Below are 18084 nucleotides of genomic sequence, written 5' to 3' on the forward strand. Positions count from 1 at the left end.
TGCCACAATTTCCAACTTTCTCTGAGCAGTATCAAGGGAAATAACAGGGACTGGCAGGCTGAATTTTGGTGTCACACTGACACAGCTGGCACAGGATGAAACGTGCGTGCTGGAAGCACAACCGCCTTGCTGACCTCGCCAGGCCCCGCTGAGGAGGCTCCCTAGGGACGCGGGAAGGCACCAGGCTGCCCTGGAGCACCAAGCCCTGCTGGCCTCCTTCCCTCACAGCCCGCAGCAGCGCTGAGAGCCAGAGCTACTGGCACGGCGGCATCAGCACGGAGCAAGGCACAGGGGACAGGAGGGACCAAGCAGCAGTGGCTCTTCCAGATAGCAGAGCTGGGGCACTGGCTAAAAGAGGGCAATCAGGGAAGGGCAGGAGGCCACTGGAGCAGCAGCTGTGAGCGCCGCTCCAAAAGCTTTGGGAACCAGCAGCCTATTCATCTATTCCCTTAGTTGCTATCACTGATAGAGCTGAACCACGGGTAGCAACAGTGGGAAGTCTGGGCAGTCTTTCCCAGCCTAGACGCAGTCTCTGCTTCTATTATGTCCTTTTACAATGAAGCATTTCACCAATGCCAAGGCAGTTCAAAGAGCAGATACTCTGAAGCACTATTCTGAGCTGCATTTTTCAGCAAAGCGCCTCCTGAGCAGGACTTGCTCACAAACAGTTACGTTGGCAGCCAGCGTTACACTGCACCTAGGGAGACACATGTGGTAACTGAATGTGACACGGCACCATAATGACAGATCCAACCAGGACATTTCAGAAGACAAAGTGTTCCACCACGAGAGGCTTAAAGAGACACTGAAGAATTTATGGAGAATGAAATGCAACTTCAGGGAGGGAGATGAAATTATCAGCTTCACCACGAGCAAACACTCAGCCAAATGGCGGGATCATATAATCCCGTTCTCCTGACGGGCAGCCTTGTTGGGGAGGCTTAATACATTTATCCCCCTAATTGACGCCTAACTGATTCAAGCACATTAGTACTGTCAGACAAAAAGCATGCAGAGAGGAAATTTAAGTACTTTTTAATAGGTTTGAACTACAACAATTCTTTTCAATTAAGAACAAATATTAAATGAATTAGTTGTAGGAACTGGTGGAAATTTTTCATGGGAACTTCTTTCTTTTCAGTGTGGACATATTTTTTAAAAGACGGTTGATTGCCTTTAAATATATTCATTTTTGCATAAGAAAAAGAATCACAGGATTTTAGGGGGGTGCGGGGGAAGTGTTTTCCAAAGACTCATTCCTTTTCCCTCCAAAAATCACTGCCATGTTTTAAGCATAGGATAATAAGGATTGTATGGCTTACACACAACAATTCTCCCCCTCCTCCCCTCCAGCACATTAGTAAGAATATTAGGAGTCTGATGCAGTGGTGGCTGACCTGACTTTCATGAGAGCTGAAAGCACTCGGCTCTCTGTGGGAGCAACTCAGTGGCTCACAGCGCAAGCGCTTAACGTGGAGCGCTGCCTTTAGTCCTCCTGCAGACAGGAGGATGCGCAGCTGGAGGAGCTGGGTGAACGCTGCTCGTTTGCAGCACGAGGAGCAAGGCCTTTAAGGCAGGTCTGGCATGAGCCGCTTGCGACGGGGCAGTTTTTGTTACGCAAGCACGATCAGCGAGACCTCGGGCACCGAACGGAGCCAGCGCCGGCCAGGCGCCTTGGCCGGCACAGCCCGAGCTTTGGGCGCGTGGCAGTGCTCGCCCGCAACCCAGCAGAAACAGCTTCAGTTCCTTCCCTGAAAAAGGCTTTCTGCGAAATCCTAGGAAAGTCACATCGGGTCAGAATCTTAAAACTATTTAAAATTTTACAATTTCAACATTTAAAAAAAAAACATATTGAGTTTGTAAAAACTGACCAGCTGAGAAGGGGCAATGCTCAGCTACCAATACAAGAAAGGACAACATGTGTGACCAAGAGAAACACATATATATAGCGAGATATTTAAGCAGTTCATAACAGAGGCTGTAAGCATCACACACAGGCTCTGTTGTGTAGTTCAGATCCTTCCTGCAGAACTATATCATTTTTCCCTGATAAATTTTCTTTTAAATGCATAAAAGTCCTTATCTGATTCCAGCAGATTGGCACCCTACAGTCAGATTCCTCCGCCCCGCTGTGATAACCAGGGCCCCACATCAGTAACCATGTCCCCACACCAAAGTCACTAGGCAAGAAATGCCTTGTGTGGTAGCTTATCTGCAGACATATACATACATCAGTATAACATGTGCCAAGTGACTAGCTGGCTCATGCAGCTGCCAAGGCTTTCTCTCTTTTCCCTTAGTACGGGCTGCATTTGGACTGCTTTCCTCTTCCCAGATGCCAATTTATAACTACTTAATTATGTTAAAGATAATTTCAAATTTGGCTGAAATTGGGACAGAAGGATATAAAACCATAAAAAAACAAAACAACTGGATGAACTTCCTTTTCTTTGGGAAGCAGCCTACAAGTGCCGTGGACCTTGCCATCTATCAAGGAATGGTAGGTGGCAGCCCCTGGTATGCCTGATCTATAGCATTACCTTTTGCAAGCTGTGAAGACCAGAAAAGAGGAAACCTAATAGCCCATCTTATCTCATATAAAGAGGAAACCAAAGGGTGCTATCCTCCAGCTTCCAAAATGTCTTATCATAGTCTGGCTCTCTGATATGCACTAACAGGACAGCACAGCCAGCAGATCTACGAGAATAGAGGAGTTATGACTGCACACAACAACCTTTAGACACCAGAGCCTCCACTTTCTTGTCTCTGTGTTACAGGTGCTTCCTAGACATGAACAGGTCAGGGAGGTGTATGTGCAAGTGCACAGCCACACACAAAGGCACAGAGCACACGGTGCTAACACAGGGCAACACGGACAGGAGAGGACGAAGGGAAATGCACGAGGCTCCCGCTAGGGCCAGGGCCACTCAGCCCTTTGCAGGAGGCCATGAGCAGTTTCCACGACCCATCGGGCCGACGACAAAACACGCGCGACAGCCCAGGCGCAGCAGCAGTAGCAGCCGGGCCCTCTCATGGGGCCGCCCCGCTCTGCCAAGGCCTCGCGGCGCCCGCGGCGACCAGGCCCACGAGGGCAGCTGCGGCCTTCACCCCGTGCTCTGCGAGCCCGTCCGTTATCCTGCTGTTGGCAAACGGGCTGTTAAACGACCAGGCCGTAGGCTGGGGGGATGAGACGCAGTGAGAAAGCGCGTGTATGTGCTCGCACACCAAGCGCGAGGGACACCCACGGCAAGGTCGTGCTAACAGCTTGTCACGCGGAGACGTCAAATCACTGCCGAGGCAACGCAGAGACCCGCAGAGCTTGGGCTGAGACGACAGGGAAGCAGAAAAAGTCCCTTTCACTTCACGCCATGCTGTGGTTATGTGCACACCAGGCACAAAAACCTCAAGCAAAACAATTAGCTCTGAAGGAAAAAATGCCCCCACTTGTGCCCACTTTGCTTTGTATTTGCAATGTACAGGTGGCAAAGCAGGCTTTTCAGAGAGAAAAGGCTGACGTGCTTTGGAAAGCTCTTCCTTTAAACTGGAATTCTCAGTGCACCTCTTAAATGCAGCTGTTCTTTATCCCCTTCCCTCTCACGTGCAAAATAGCCCTACACTTTCAGCCTAAGAACTTACCAGGACATTAGGGAACAGAGCAGCAAAAATAAAATAAATACAGGTACCTAATCCCTACTTCACATTTAAAAGCTGCACAGGCTTTGTGTATATAGTTGGATGTTGACTGATAAGATTGCACTGTCAGACACAGATTTAACGACCCAAAGGTGAGCAGCAGAGCTCTGTGCGTATGCAAGCATCCTGCGCTGAGGATACAGGGCTCCCATCACAGCTTGTGCCCATCATGGCTTGTTACTGCAAACACAGAATTGGGCGTACGTGGCACCTATCGGCACGCAGAGCCAGGGCAGGTGCGGAAGCAGGTCAGGTAGCAACATGCTTGTGAAAGGGAGAAGCACAGGGCAGACACACTACGTTGCTTTGCTTGGAGCCCGCTCAGCTTTAGAATTGATCTTGAGCTGATTGCACCCAGCTGTCTCCGTAACATTTCCACAACACCCTCTCCAATGCTCCTCGGCACACACAGGCCTGCTTTCCACATGTGCAGTCCCATCTCTGCACCACTACCCTGCTCTGGGCTGGAGCTGCCTCCGTGCATTTGCGCCTGTAAACCATTCCGGAGGGGTATGCACTCAATAGTGAGACGCTGTAGCTGGTTTACATGAACCTCTCTTGATCCAGAAACAGGAATATCAAAGGTTTCATAATTCAGGACATCCTCATTCCCCATTGCCTTACGATGATGACTAAGCAACAGACATACATATGCCAGTAATCCATGCGTATCCACGCTAACAGCAGAATGGGAGATGCACATGTTGTTGCCAGAAGAACTGTATTAATTTACTCCACCTAAGGATCAGTACGCAAGGGAACACGCTACAGCAGGGTCAATGCGAGTGATTCCTGTCACAACCGTGTTTTCCCAACTGAGCCAGCAGCACAACTTCTGACCTGGCAAAGCCAGTAAGCAGCTGAGCCACTTACAGCCCCTTGTTTACAAGAGTTTTACTCTGTGAGGCATAGAGGAAGGGAGCCCAACATACATCACACTTAGCTCTACAGCTGCTAATTGTCTTGCACGACTCTCTATTTATATAAATAATTTACTTGGTGCCTCCTGCAAAGACGACACCTGAGCCCTACATAAACTGCTAATGAAGCGCTGTCTTTAATGATCCATGTCCAGGGCACAGGCACCATCTTTCCTTTCCCACCCCCTCCATCTCCCCAGAAGTCCCTGGCCCATCTGCGCGGAAGGACGGATGAGACCATTGACAGTTAATAACAATAGCCAGGCCTATGATGGAGCGACTTACGAATCCAAACATGGCTCCTGCGGGATGCGACAGGATTCCTCAGGGAGAGCGCTCTGCAGATGAGGTCTCGCCACGGAGACCTGCTTTCCCTGGCCCAACAGACAGCCTGTCTCTGCTAACGGCAGCCGCACCGCGTGGCAAAACGGTCGTCCAGCCACCCTATGCGCTCCTGTCTGCGTTTGAAATGTAAAATGATCGCATTTGTGAATGGAACTATCACTCAGATTGTTTCAGCAGACAACAAATCTATTCCAATTTATAAACCACTTGGGATCTTTCCGTGGTGCTTCAGTGCTTAGCCAAGAAAACAACCTCAATTATGCACTTTCTGTAAGGGATGAACCTAAGCCTCAATAAAACTCTCAGCTTTGAAAGTTTTCAGAACATTAGGCTGATATCTAACCTTATAAAAGGTGTGTAAGTTAGACCAGGCTCTCTCTAATCCGTTACGGCTAACAGATGGCTTTGACTGATGCGTTTGTATCTCCTCAGAGTACCAGGAGAGGGATAGTAAGCTTTGAATACAAATGGAGAGATTTTATTCCCCTCAGGAATATGACAGCTGTTTCATACTCATTGCCCAACATGAAATTTTAAAGAAAAACTATGAAAATTGAAATACTGAAAGGTTGTCAAAATGCAGCTTGACTTTCTGAAAGGTGTACATTATTTGCCAGGATACATCCCAAGAAGTTTGCATCACCACACAGTGCAGTATGTGAGGAACGGTGTTTTAGATTTCACTGCACACTGATATCAATTAGCAAGACATTTGTGCCATGCTACTCTTCACTATCACAGATCTCACAGATAGTAAATACTGTGGTGTTCTCTGAGGGCCCAGCTCTTCCGCTGTGTCCATCAACAACCATTCTCGACATATTTTGTCCCATTGAGATCTCTCCATTTAATTTAATAGATAATGGTGATTCGGGTTTGCAAGATGAAGGTAAAACATGACAGCGATGACAACAAGCATGTGGAGACCTTCAGAATATTTAAAAAGCAGTTCAAGTTGAGTATAATGACAAACAAATGTATAATTGCTGCTGCAATAAAAGCGTGCACTACTATCACTAATCCTCTCCACACTACATTTAAACAAGTTCAGTCTCCAGGACAACCAGTGAAGAAGTAGTCACCAGCACAACATAGATGCATGGCACAAGGCTGCAAACGCACCGCTTGCTAAGATACCAAATGCCAACATTTCAGCCTTGAGGAGGTTCTCACATCCCAAACCTACTGGTATTGGTAACTTTTCTGCCCGGCCTATTTAGCAGAAAGCTCTATATTAAGATATTTTAAAGCTCCTGTAAAAACTAATTAACACAGAAATGTAGGAAAGCAGAAAAGCCTCCAGTGCCAGTCTAAGCAGGTACTGTTTTCCTTTTTGTAAAATACTAAGTGTATATATAAAAGAAGAAAAACTATTTAAAAAAAAGGGGGGGAAGGGAGGAGAAAGGAGCACTACTCCATGGTGGGAGACCCATTAAACAGTACCTTCACTTTTATGCATTTATACGTATAAACACCAAACGCCTGTTCCTACAGTATTCCTGTCAATATTCCCTTGCTTCAACTTCCCCAAAGTCTTTAGTAACATCACAAAAAGACAAATATCTTTTGCATTTGCTACTGTTCTTTCTTCACCATATCCTGTGCTTGCCTACAACTTTACAATGCCAAAAAAACTTTAGTGTTTTAGGAATGTCCAAGCAAGTCATACAGGTCCATCTCCAGGGAGACAGTATCTTGGAAAAGGTCTTGTCCTGCATTTCCATAACATTTTATTGCTCTATCACATTTGTGTCATCTACCACATCAGCCAAGTGAAATGATTGTGCTCTCTGTGTGCTAGGTAGGAACAAGTTTCCTCCCAAAAATTCTTTCGTCTTGTCCTACCATGCTGTTCTCATGATGCAAATGCCATCTCCAGGTAGCTCCTCAGTGTACTGACTTTTATAGATGTCATCCTGGATCTGTAATTAGCTTTAATGGTACTAGAGCTAGATTTCAGGATCATAAACAAAGCTTCAAGTAGTATTAAGAAAGACTAAACTCAACACAGATTCCTCCTAGAGATCAGTTTTATCATGATCAGAAAAGAAAGTTTGTTACCACTCGTTATTCTGGTGTACAGGCAATTCCACCCGCCAACAGTCGTGGCTCCAACACTGCATACGGCTCCTTCCTGGCGCTCTGCAGTACATAGGTGAGTCAATATCGTGCGCACTCCTTCATTCAAAACAGCCTCAGAGCAGTTGTGTGACCCCTGATATCACACAACAAAAACAGCCTTCCTCACAGTTTATTCATCCCTATACCTGAAATACATGGGAGGTGCTACCTGAGCTAACAGAGCCTGCCTAGCCCTTTCTTCCCCTTATTTCTCCAACCAGGGATAGAGGACAGATACTCTTCCATGAGGGCTAGACCGCAGACTTGCATCTACACGTGGACATGCCCCCTACAAAAGACACCGGCAAAAAACAGCACTGGTTTAGCAGGCAGAACTGTGCAACAGGGGTGCATTGGACTGCAGATAGTGTGGGGCAATAAACACCACTTCAGAGCCTCCCTACAGCTGGTGTCGACACAGTGTGCGTGACAAGCTGTTAATGCCCAGTTTACAGAAAGAAGAAACAAACTTGGCACTTCCTCGTGGGACAAGAAGTCGTCATCTTTATCTGTGTGTGTGAACTGTTGGTGCTAGCAAAATCTGCAAAGAAAACTCTGCTTTGAAAACAGATCCTCAGCCTAAAAGCAGTAACACAGAATAAGTAGTTCACGGTTCAGGGTTTAGAACTGAGTGTCCCAGAGACACAGCACCCAGAGACTCCTCCAGATATGGAAGAAAATGGGACTGGGAGACAGAGAGGATTGAGCATGGGACAGGTATGCGAGTATTACTGTGCTGAAGCCTCCTCACGGTCCAGAATAAAACTCTAGTATTGACAAATATATCAAATCACTCTGTAAGCAAAAAAGTCAGCTGGCCCTGAGTCCTGGGCAGCTGGGCTAAGACTTGGTATTAAACAATAATATCCCAAGAATATAAAGAGGTTAAATACATGTGGATATCTTTTCAATTCCAGTTTTCCAAAAAGAATTGTTTCTGACTTTGCAGTCATGAGCTGTAACTCCTTCGTCCTAAAAGAGAATCCAGTCCATTACATTTTCTCTATAAGCCAGGCAGACTCCTATATATTGTTTTTCACTTTAACATTTTGATTGATGACGAGGCTCATTTCAATTTATAGCCTCTTCTCCCCCTCCCAACAAAGCTCTAAAACTAGTGTTAAGGCTAAAAAGCATGACAAATCACCCCCACTTCTTATTATTTGGTAAATGACTCCTATGTTATTGCTTTTCTACAGAGTCATCATCTTTCACTGCTTTTGCATCCAGCAAGCACCTGTAGTTCCCTCAACCATCCATCTCCTGCTGTCCAGCTACAGCCTTTATTAGCTTGTCGCCTCTCCAGTATGCAATATGCTAGTCGTTTTTTTCTCACAAGTGCCTAATGACCCAGCATCTGTTTTATTAGGGGCTTTATTAAGAGCAATGTGTCCCTCAGAATAAGGCAGATTTAGAAGATGCTGGCTGAGCATGGCTAAAAGAGCCAAAGCCACAGGCATGCAGCACACCAGGATCTTGAAACACAGGTGGAAAAAGCCTCTGTCACTGCTGACTGCAATGTGGCCCTGCCTTCCTGGAGGCCCTGGAGCTGCATGCTCTAGGACAGCAGGGAAGGGGAGGTTTGTGGCCATGGCCAGCATATCAAGAAACAAGATTTCCTCTTTTCAATCCGCTCTGGCTTCCTTCGTGGCCCCAGAGCCACTGCAGGTTTCAGCCCCTCGCACACTTCCTAAAACAAGTAGAGCAGTACCTTCATGGTTTGAGTAGAGAATACGAGGTGGGTTTTTATATAGCAGCCACACACATTATTGGTAGCCCTCTCTTCTGGCTGCCCATCAGCTAGGTCTGAGTCTACGGACTGCAAGGTCATGGTATCTGCAAAGACGCTGGCTGAAGGAGCAGACTAAAGTGGCTTAGAGGAAAGAGTGTTTTTTTTTTTTTTTTTCTCTAGTTACTCTACGTGTACAGCAGGGACCAGATCTACACAGACAATTTGAGGAAAGTTCAAGGCTCACACTTCTTTCATGAATTTTTATTGTTTCCAGAGGCTCTCACAAATGTATCATGATTAATGCTCATCCCTCACGTGAAATATTACATGAATCAGAATAATCTCATTGTCATCCTCTTTGTTGTGTTTGGGGAACAAATGTACTTTTATCTTAAGCAGAAGACTCCATCATCTGTCCCCTTATTCCCTCCTGAATTCACTTCATTTCATCTGTTTTCCACACCTGAAATTCACTTTCTTCCTTCTAAACCATTTCACCCTCAGGCACAACCTTTTGCAGGAGTGGTATAAAGGACTGCAGGTTAGCAGGAACTTTTCCTCATGATGGTGCTAATGAAGCTGGTCAGAGTGATTAATTTATCCTCCTCTTGATATATTTGCTCACGTCAACTCCAGGAAAGATTCTGTCACTCAGATTAACATTAACACTACAGTATCAACTCTTCAAAGCTTTAACTAGATCAGATACGATACAGACATGTCACAGGGATGTTTTTCATCTCTCTGACTCAAGGAAAGTGAAAAATCAGGTGGGGAAGGTTTACTTTCTTCCCCCGTATTTAGTCTCCCCACTCAGCCTCTCAACACATACTTTCAGACAACCAGGGGTTATGCTGTGACAACTGGGAACACGTCTGTTTCTCAGATCCTCCTTAAATTGGCAATGTGAACATTACCTGTCTCAGCACATCCCTTGATCTCAGCATGAAGTAACATCAGCATGGTTGGAGCATGAGGAGTGCCACAGATGATTTACAGGGCTTCACAGCAATCTCTAGCAGGACAGCTGTTGCTCTCTTTACACTTTCTGCTTTAGAGTGGCAGGAGTTTTATGAGTAAGTAAGTAAAAATATAAAAAAGATATATCCCAGGTTTATCAGGCCAAACATCCGGCTGTCTTACTGCCTATGTCTCAAACATCTGTTTTTAGATCATTAGACTCCCCTTGCACATACAGTTGGGGCTGATGTATAGTGGAAAGGGGAAAGAAAACAGCAGAAATAAAACTCTCATAAACACCTTCTGGGCCTGATTTAGAGAGGGCAGGGTTCACGTGTGGAACCTCCCCTAGAAAAGCTGGATACAAAAGTAGGAATACAAGGCCAAGTAAGATGAAGACCCAGGCCATGTGCTTCAAAACAGATGTTTGTGTGGGTGCAGGACAGGGATTCAGCAAACAAAAACAAACAACCTCACAAATAAACAAACATTTCTCCCTTCTACACATGTACCGTACCTATACCCTGCCAGCCTCTCACCCTTCCTTTTTGCCATAAATCAGGTTGGGGCCTGCGAGCTCTCAATATCTGGCCATGCTTCAAGGAGTGGTGGGGGTGGCCCCATCTTGCATCCTGCTACTTGCTCTCTCCTCGGGGTTTCCCCCCTCAAGGCTGCTCCGCCACAGACACATGCTGTTCGGCAGGGATATCTGCCTCACGTGAGCTCTCCCTAACCCACCACAGGAAAAAAAATAGCGAAATGGCTTAAAATGTTAATTTGGTGGCTTGAGTAAGCTTGACTAATTTTCCCTAATGTGTCATTTAGGGAGTGCTCATAGTAGTTGCTGGGCTAAAAGGAGTAATTCCTCATCTTGTGGGTAACAATGAGAAACCTGAAGCAAAAAACATCTTCAGAGAGCTGGGCTGGTCCTCGAAAAAGATATATTTTTACAGCTATTGTCTTAAAGCAGAGATAAGGTTTAGCACCTTTGAGGTACGTTCAGCAGACCATGCCTCACACATTCTGATGTGAACACTTCAGACCACATCAGTGGCAAGTATGAAACACTGTTTCCAAAGACATCCATTGCAATGTGAAAGCCAACGCACTGCTTGTATCTCCACAAAGACTGAGGCTGACTTAGCCCCACACAGCCCTCCCTAGTCAGCCTTCCACCAACATCCTCCATCCGTCCCCAGGCTTCCTTGGCAGTGTGACACACGCATCGCAAAGCTCCGCACCCGAACCGTGCTCCATAGAGCACCCAAACCGATCCGCTCACTGTCCTTTCGTCCTCACGGACCTGGGATGGGCTTAGGTTCGTCCCTTACAGTGAGATTCCAGGAATGGATGTGCCGTTGCTGTTCAGAAAGCAAACGGAGGTGCCTCTCATTCAGGAAGCTGCTAAAGGTCTTCACAAACCACACGTGAAAGACCGTTTCCTGCAGAACCGCCGCAAGGAATGAGACATGACATCTTTTCCCCAGCAGCAGTAACACTGCAAAATAAGATGACTAGCAGAGGCCCACCTAGGCGTGCTACCTACCACCACAGGTAGTGAAAACATGCATTTGAAACCACTGAAAATTTTAACAAGAAAGAATAACCTTTCCAAAGTTGCATTTTAACCACAGCAACGCATTGTGAAACTGCCTCCCCCTCACCTCCAATGGCACCAGTTGTCTGAATTCAAGCGCGTGCCTCAGCGGGAGTCAGCAGCACACCACCATCACGCGGGTTCCCAGCACAGTGTGCAACATCCCCGTCCATCATACCCACACCTGGACTAGAGCTCACTTACTGGTTGGGGAAAGCTGCTGAGAAGGGCTTCAGTGTGTGGCTGCAGGGAACACAAAAGGTTTTGCAGGGAAATGAAGCTGATTCCATTGTAGGTTCATATAGAACAAGAAACAAGAAACTGCACTGTCATTATGTAGAGCTTGGTCACAACTTTAAATAAGAGTTTAAGTCATGATTTTGTTTTAATCTATCTCATCTTGCATAGGCACTTTTTAGGGGGGAGGAAAAAAAAAACCTTTTTTTTTCCTTCAGATCTGCAGCAGAGGAGGGAATTTCTCTCCGCTCAAAAATCTTGACCATCAAACTGAAGCATACACTACTAAAATGTCTACAGCACTGTGCACTGGAATAAAATTTGGGGGGTTTGAATTTCAATAAAGCTCTCAACTGAAAAGAGAAATGATGTAATTTAACAGTATGCTTGATGATAAAAAAAAATGGATTGCTTTAGGAGAATTGTAGTCTAAGGATCAAGAAGTATTTTTTGCAAGAAGGAAAATATTTTTTCCATGCCTTTGTTCCAAATGCAGTCAGTGCAATATGCACAGCATCAAAATTCACTCTCTGTCCAAGATTCTGGGGAGGGATGAGATTGCTAGGCTTCCTTTTTTAAAGTGAAAATTCGGCTCCAGTCTCTTCCTCAGAGCTACCTGCTTGCAGGACTCTTTCCTCAAGCTTATCTGAGATATTCCAAGTGTCAAGCCACTGCTGTCAGTTCTCAAGATCGGAAGATTATTTAGAGAGGACTGAATGGCAAAAAATGGGAGATGGAACCAGCACGGGTTACAGTTTCAAGAAATTCAGGAGACACGTGGCTTTGGAATTTGCTCCTTACCTGCTTCATGTGAACCTTTAAGTTATCATCTTCCAGGCATAAGCTAAGTCTCCGTTTTGTTCCTCACATCGTTGGAGGCTGCTGTTATATTTGCACTGCAGCAGAGACCCGCAGGTCTGAGGTCCCTTTCAGCCAACCAGCTCGTACCAAGTGTCTGCCCATGGAAGATGTTGTTCTGTTCTCCTTGCTGGAGGCTCCGGTCCTTGTGCTGCTCACCTCAGAGCAGTAACTGCTACGTGGACATCCTTTTAGCATGCCTGGGCATGAAGGCTCCAGGGCTACTCAGCTGTATAGGCCCTCAGATGTATAGATGAATGCTGAGACAGTGAGGAGACACCATTAGTAGGTCTTTCCCGTGCAGAAACATGAAGGAGGCCGAGCCAACGTGCTCACGTGGCTGCTGAAAGCCACCCCACATTAGCTCTGTGCTACACACACATGCACAGGCTTGGAGAGAGCTAATGGAGTTACACTCGAGGTGACAAAAAATGAGCTCTGCCCAAAACTTCCTTTTTAGATAAAAGTGCTTTTCCTGGCTCTACAGGGCTTTCTCTGTCAATCTAGGCTGACTTCCAGAAAAGCTCTAAAAGGACAGATGGTGAGATATGAATAAGCTAGGGATCAGCCTAAAGAAATGTTAGTGTCCACTGCTGCTTTCAGTGGGAAACTATGATTAATCATTATACCTGGTTTTTGCAAGAGTAGGCAAAACTTGGCGATTTTAATCTTTAATTGATTATTTCCCTGAGCTGTCATGCTGAAATGTCAGCATGAAACGTGGAGTATAAATTTTAAAAATGTATATTTTTTAAAAAAAGCAGCTTATTCTTTGCAAACAGTTGTACAAGAAAAAACTCCCATAAGTATCCCATTTTTAGTAAGCACAGCGAGGTACGTGTCTGTGTTTCGTCTCACATGTTTTGGTTCATCTGTTCTCTTCTGCATATGTGTATTGTATTAAAATACTAGAGTACAATGAGGAATTGTTATTGTCCAGTTATGAAACTTCTAGACTATCATAAACGCACAGCTGATGCATGGCTCAAGTAAATTAGGCCTTGACCCAGCAAAGCACTCCAGCACATGCTTTATGTTAAGCCTGTGAATACTGTCACTGAAAGCAATGAGACCACTTGTGCGCTTAAAGTGTTTTGCTGGATTAAAGCCTAAAGAAAAGGGAATTGCACAAAAGGCTTTTTTTTTTTTTTATGACAAGCAGGAAACAAATTCCCGCCAGTACTGTCAGAAACAAAAAATGAGTGACCACCTTCCCCACTGATTACTAGAACACTGACATCCTATTTATCCATGCCACGCAATACTCAAATTCCCCAAAATTGAGGAGATTCAGCCTGAGTCTTGAAGAGTAAAAGAGAAAGGGGAAATTATTTCCCTCGGGATCATGATGAGTACTTTGTGACTCAAAGGAGAAACTTATTTTTGCAATATATCACTACCCTTTTAGGCACTTAGAAAACTGTGGCCATAGAGGAAAAGCCTCATCCGTTATAGGAAGTGTTAGACTAAGAAAAGGCCCTTTAACAAAATAGATAAAGGGCAAACGCTTAGTTCTTTCTAAAGCCAATGATGCATTATATTATCTTGGCAGTGTACACAGGCCTTGCGGGGGGAAAAAAATATATGTCTCAGATCGAAGAGAGCAGGTCGCAAGAGATGAAGCAAACTAGATTTGGTTTTACTATAATCCAGACCAGGGAGACAACTCCGGCCTCCTGAAACGCAATCCTGCATGTCTCGTCCCTGGAGTCATGCAAATCCGCACCGCTCGGAGCTGAGGTCAGGAACATCTACAGATGTCAGCAGCCAGCCGGGCCAGCACACCTGGACAGGCCAAAAACAAGCCGAGGGACAAGACATCACTCGCCACACACCTCGGCTCGGCTCGTGCTCAACCCTCGCGGTTGCTGTGTGCAGACTGCGCACACCAATTGTACCTAAAGAAATTGCAGCAACTTCTACCACAGTACAAGATCAGCTAGATTCACTGAACTGAAGCAGCCTTGTTTCAACAGCTTTTAGTTTTTCTGTGCTGAGTTTCAAAACCTGCCTGTGAAAACATGAAGTGGAAAGCAGCAGAGATACCTTGATCAAGTTGACCATGAAGCCATGGCAAAGGGCCTCACACCCCCTGAACAGCATTATACCAAAAACGCTCCCCTCGTGGACTTCCACCCACAAAGACTGAGGCAAGGTTCATCCAATGGACGTCTTAAAGCTCCTAAAATTTTGTGTAACTCTGTTTGGATGCATTCAGCATTTTCGTTCTCTGCATTGTTCCCCCCAAATAGTTATCTCTCCTTTCAGCCACATGTACAAACCCTATTCTGCCACCAGTGCACCCCAGAGACAGCCTTTGACAGGGCAAACCAGCAACTCCTCTGAAGTCAGCACACTGTTAGTGCAGCTTTCTGGGAGCAGAATTCAGCCTCATCAAGAATAAGCAAAAAGCGGGGTTTGGTTTTGGAAACACGAAGAGCACGTTCTCTTAGCTGAAGTTAGTTTGGGAGTTTTCTCTCCCCCATGTCAATCCCACGGCCTGCCAGGAAGATCACTTTCACAGAGGGGCTCCGTTTCACTCAGCACAGTTCTGCGCCTGTGAATGACTGGCTTTTTCCAGTCAGTCATTTGCAGGTCACTAAGGAAGTGTGGCCGTGAGCGATTTCCAGGGCCCGATACGCAGGTTTTGTACAACCTCTGCCCCCGTGAGGTGCTTTCAGCTGAGCTGAGGACAGTGTGTTCCACAGCCCTCAGCCCACACGAAACCCGCGCCGAGCACAGCCCGCCTCGGGCTCCTGAGGCTCTCCAGGCCTGAGACCCTCTAATCCTCACATACCACTCAGGCTGAAAGCTGAAACTTTGTGTCAAAGATTACTTCCCGTGAGGCTTCTCACTTCCTTCTTCTCACCTCGTTTTCCTTCCTTCATTCTCATCTACCTTCTTTCTTGTCTGCCCTCTCCCCATCTGCGTTGCCTCCTTTTCTTGCCCCCGCTTCCCTCATAGTCAGCCCCTTCAATAAAGAGGGGAATGCTTCTAATTTCCACACGGATCCCCACAAGGGCATTTGTCTGGGACTTGATTCTGAGCATGGACATATCTCTTGTAGTCCATACTGACGCACAAAAAGAGCAATTTCTAAAGCAGCAAAGCAAAACTTGGAAGAAAAGAACAAATACTCTGTTAAGGTTTTGTCCTAGACTCACCATAAGCTCACTTCATCACCAGTGAGCTAGGGCACTAATGAATTGAAAACATCTGAATGCTTTTGATTACAGAAGAAAATAACTTCAAGTCAATTATTCCTGTGAGTAAACACTGTTCAATTTGAATAAAGGTGGATAAACAAGATGGTTTAGGGTTTTGGAAAGGGATGCGAAGGGAGTCTCTTATCTTTAATCTTTTCCATCTGTAGTGTGAAATATTTTTTATTTGGGAACTTTCTCACATCAGTTTGGTGTGAAGAAAGAAATCAGACATAGTTTAGTGCTTAGCTATCCTGTTGAGTCCAAACAAATAGTCCCATTAGGTGACATCAGCCTTACTAACCTTTAAGTAATTCCACCTACACAATGCTCCTTGAACGACACTTCAACACAATGAAATGAAACATTAAAAAAGAAATCAGAAAACGTCTCTACTTGCATTGAGTCATCTATGTTCACGAACACCTCATGAAGTACTCTGCAGCTCCATGCTAAAACGAGACATGTTAGCCTGCACAAGAGTAAAAAATGTACACAAGCACTTATGGGTGCATCCTTGCCTTCCCAAAATCATACTGCATGTCTGCAGTAATAATATGACTACTTGACGTTGCAGCCTGAACATCCCATTAAGTGTCTCTGACTGTCTCATATGGGCAAGTTATGAGGGAAGGCCGGATCCTTCTCAGTTCAGCAAGGTGAGTACAGCTCTAGGTACAGCTCTACACATGCAGTATTCAAAAGGCATATAAATACTCCATGCTCACTCTTCCACTGCTGCCCTCATTGCCCTTTTTTGGGGGGGCAGGGGGGAAATCCTTATTTTTATAGCAAACAAGAAATATATTGCTTTAGGAACTTCCTGAGAGGCAGTCCGAACACAGAAAGCAAATTAATATGGGTTCACCTGCCTATTGCTGGTGATGTGGGTACATCTTGCAGATCCAGGACTAAGTGGTTTCACCCTATGCTACACTCTATTCTTGGCTTACCTCTTCCTAAACTCAGCCTTGACATTTCAAGTCCAAACTACCGCTGGATTGAGAGCCAACAATGTGAAAATACACAGACAACAAAAGTCATCGCTATTAACTCCCTCTGCACGTGCTTTTAACCTCTTAAGGTGGTCAAAATTAAATGACTTAAATGGAGCAACAAATAAGGGCAAATGTTCTTCACCACTCATACCATAGTTTTAATATTAAACAGGGTAAAACTCAGACAAAAGAAATCACAACGGGCTGGAAAAGAGCATATCTACACAAAAAATTACTAGAGCTACATTATTCGCCTTGTAGCTAAACTGCTGCAAGTCCTTCATGCACATACCCCCATCAAAAAGACAGCAGAACCTGCCCCTTCTCCTGTGCAGCGCATAGGGACAGTGAGAGGAACGCCAAGCACGAGAGTATTAACCCCTCCTTGCTCCTTCCAGCATAAAAGGCCCCAACCAGAGCTTGAGGCACAGCATGAACGTCCTTCAGGACATGGAGGGAGAATGCCCAGAGCTTTTATGAACCAACAAAACAGGCACAGGCCCTTCCTGGGGGCTTCTTGGCGACTTTCGCACACGCTTTCATTGCAATAGACTGCAGGAAAGGAAAAGGCCAGGAAAGGTGAAAACAATCTTCCCTCAGTTCCCTGGTGCAAAATACTAATAGTGAAAATGTTGCCCCTCAGATTGCCAGTATTTACAGGATGTTAAAAAAACAGGTCTCTGCCCTATTGATGAATGGCTTTGGCACTATCCTCCAGACAAGGATCAATACCCATTTCCTAGGGCATTTATTTAGAGATTTAGGCCTGCCAATTGAGCCCTGCTTAGAGTTCTCCTCATCCTTCTTAAAAATAAAATAAAAAATCCCCAAACAAGACAAGAAAACAACTACTTCATTCCTGTTTTAGCCTTTACCCTCTGCCTTTTTTCTTTTTTAATCTCACAAGTCTGCTCCTTTCCTATTGTGCTTCAGCGCTGAGCTTCCTATCCCAGCTGGGACTGGAACATCACCCATGCATTTTGGGAAGCTTCCGCACGTTTTGGGAAGACACCCTCCTAGATGAGCTGGGTTAATTATGAACTAATTGAACGGTGCTGCAGAGACACAGCATATCTGCTGCAAAGATCTGCTCTGCATACAGCTTTTGCCCGGAGGGAGAAAATACGTAAAGAAGCTTCCACATAATGTAGCACCTTTTGGCCTTTCAGGAACATTTCTGGCCCAAAACGGCTCTACTGCTCCCATTGAGCCACCATTTTCCATAGGAACAAACGGATGAACTAACAACAGAATTTAATCCTTCATTCTTTCCATTGGTGGATTCTCTCCAGCTTTGCATGACTGCTCCCACCCAGACACACTCCTAGAAGAATGTTCCTACTGCTGAAGATTTTTGTTTTAAATTTTCAGCAGCAATGTTGATAGAACCCACGTCATTCCAGGAATAGAAACAAGGATG

This window comes from Tinamus guttatus, unplaced genomic scaffold (genome assembly GCF_059628265.1).
Source record: "Tinamus guttatus ecotype Peru unplaced genomic scaffold, ASM5962826v1 Tinamus_guttatus_pri_ptg000035l, whole genome shotgun sequence".
Taxonomy (NCBI): Eukaryota; Metazoa; Chordata; class Aves; order Tinamiformes; family Tinamidae; genus Tinamus; species Tinamus guttatus.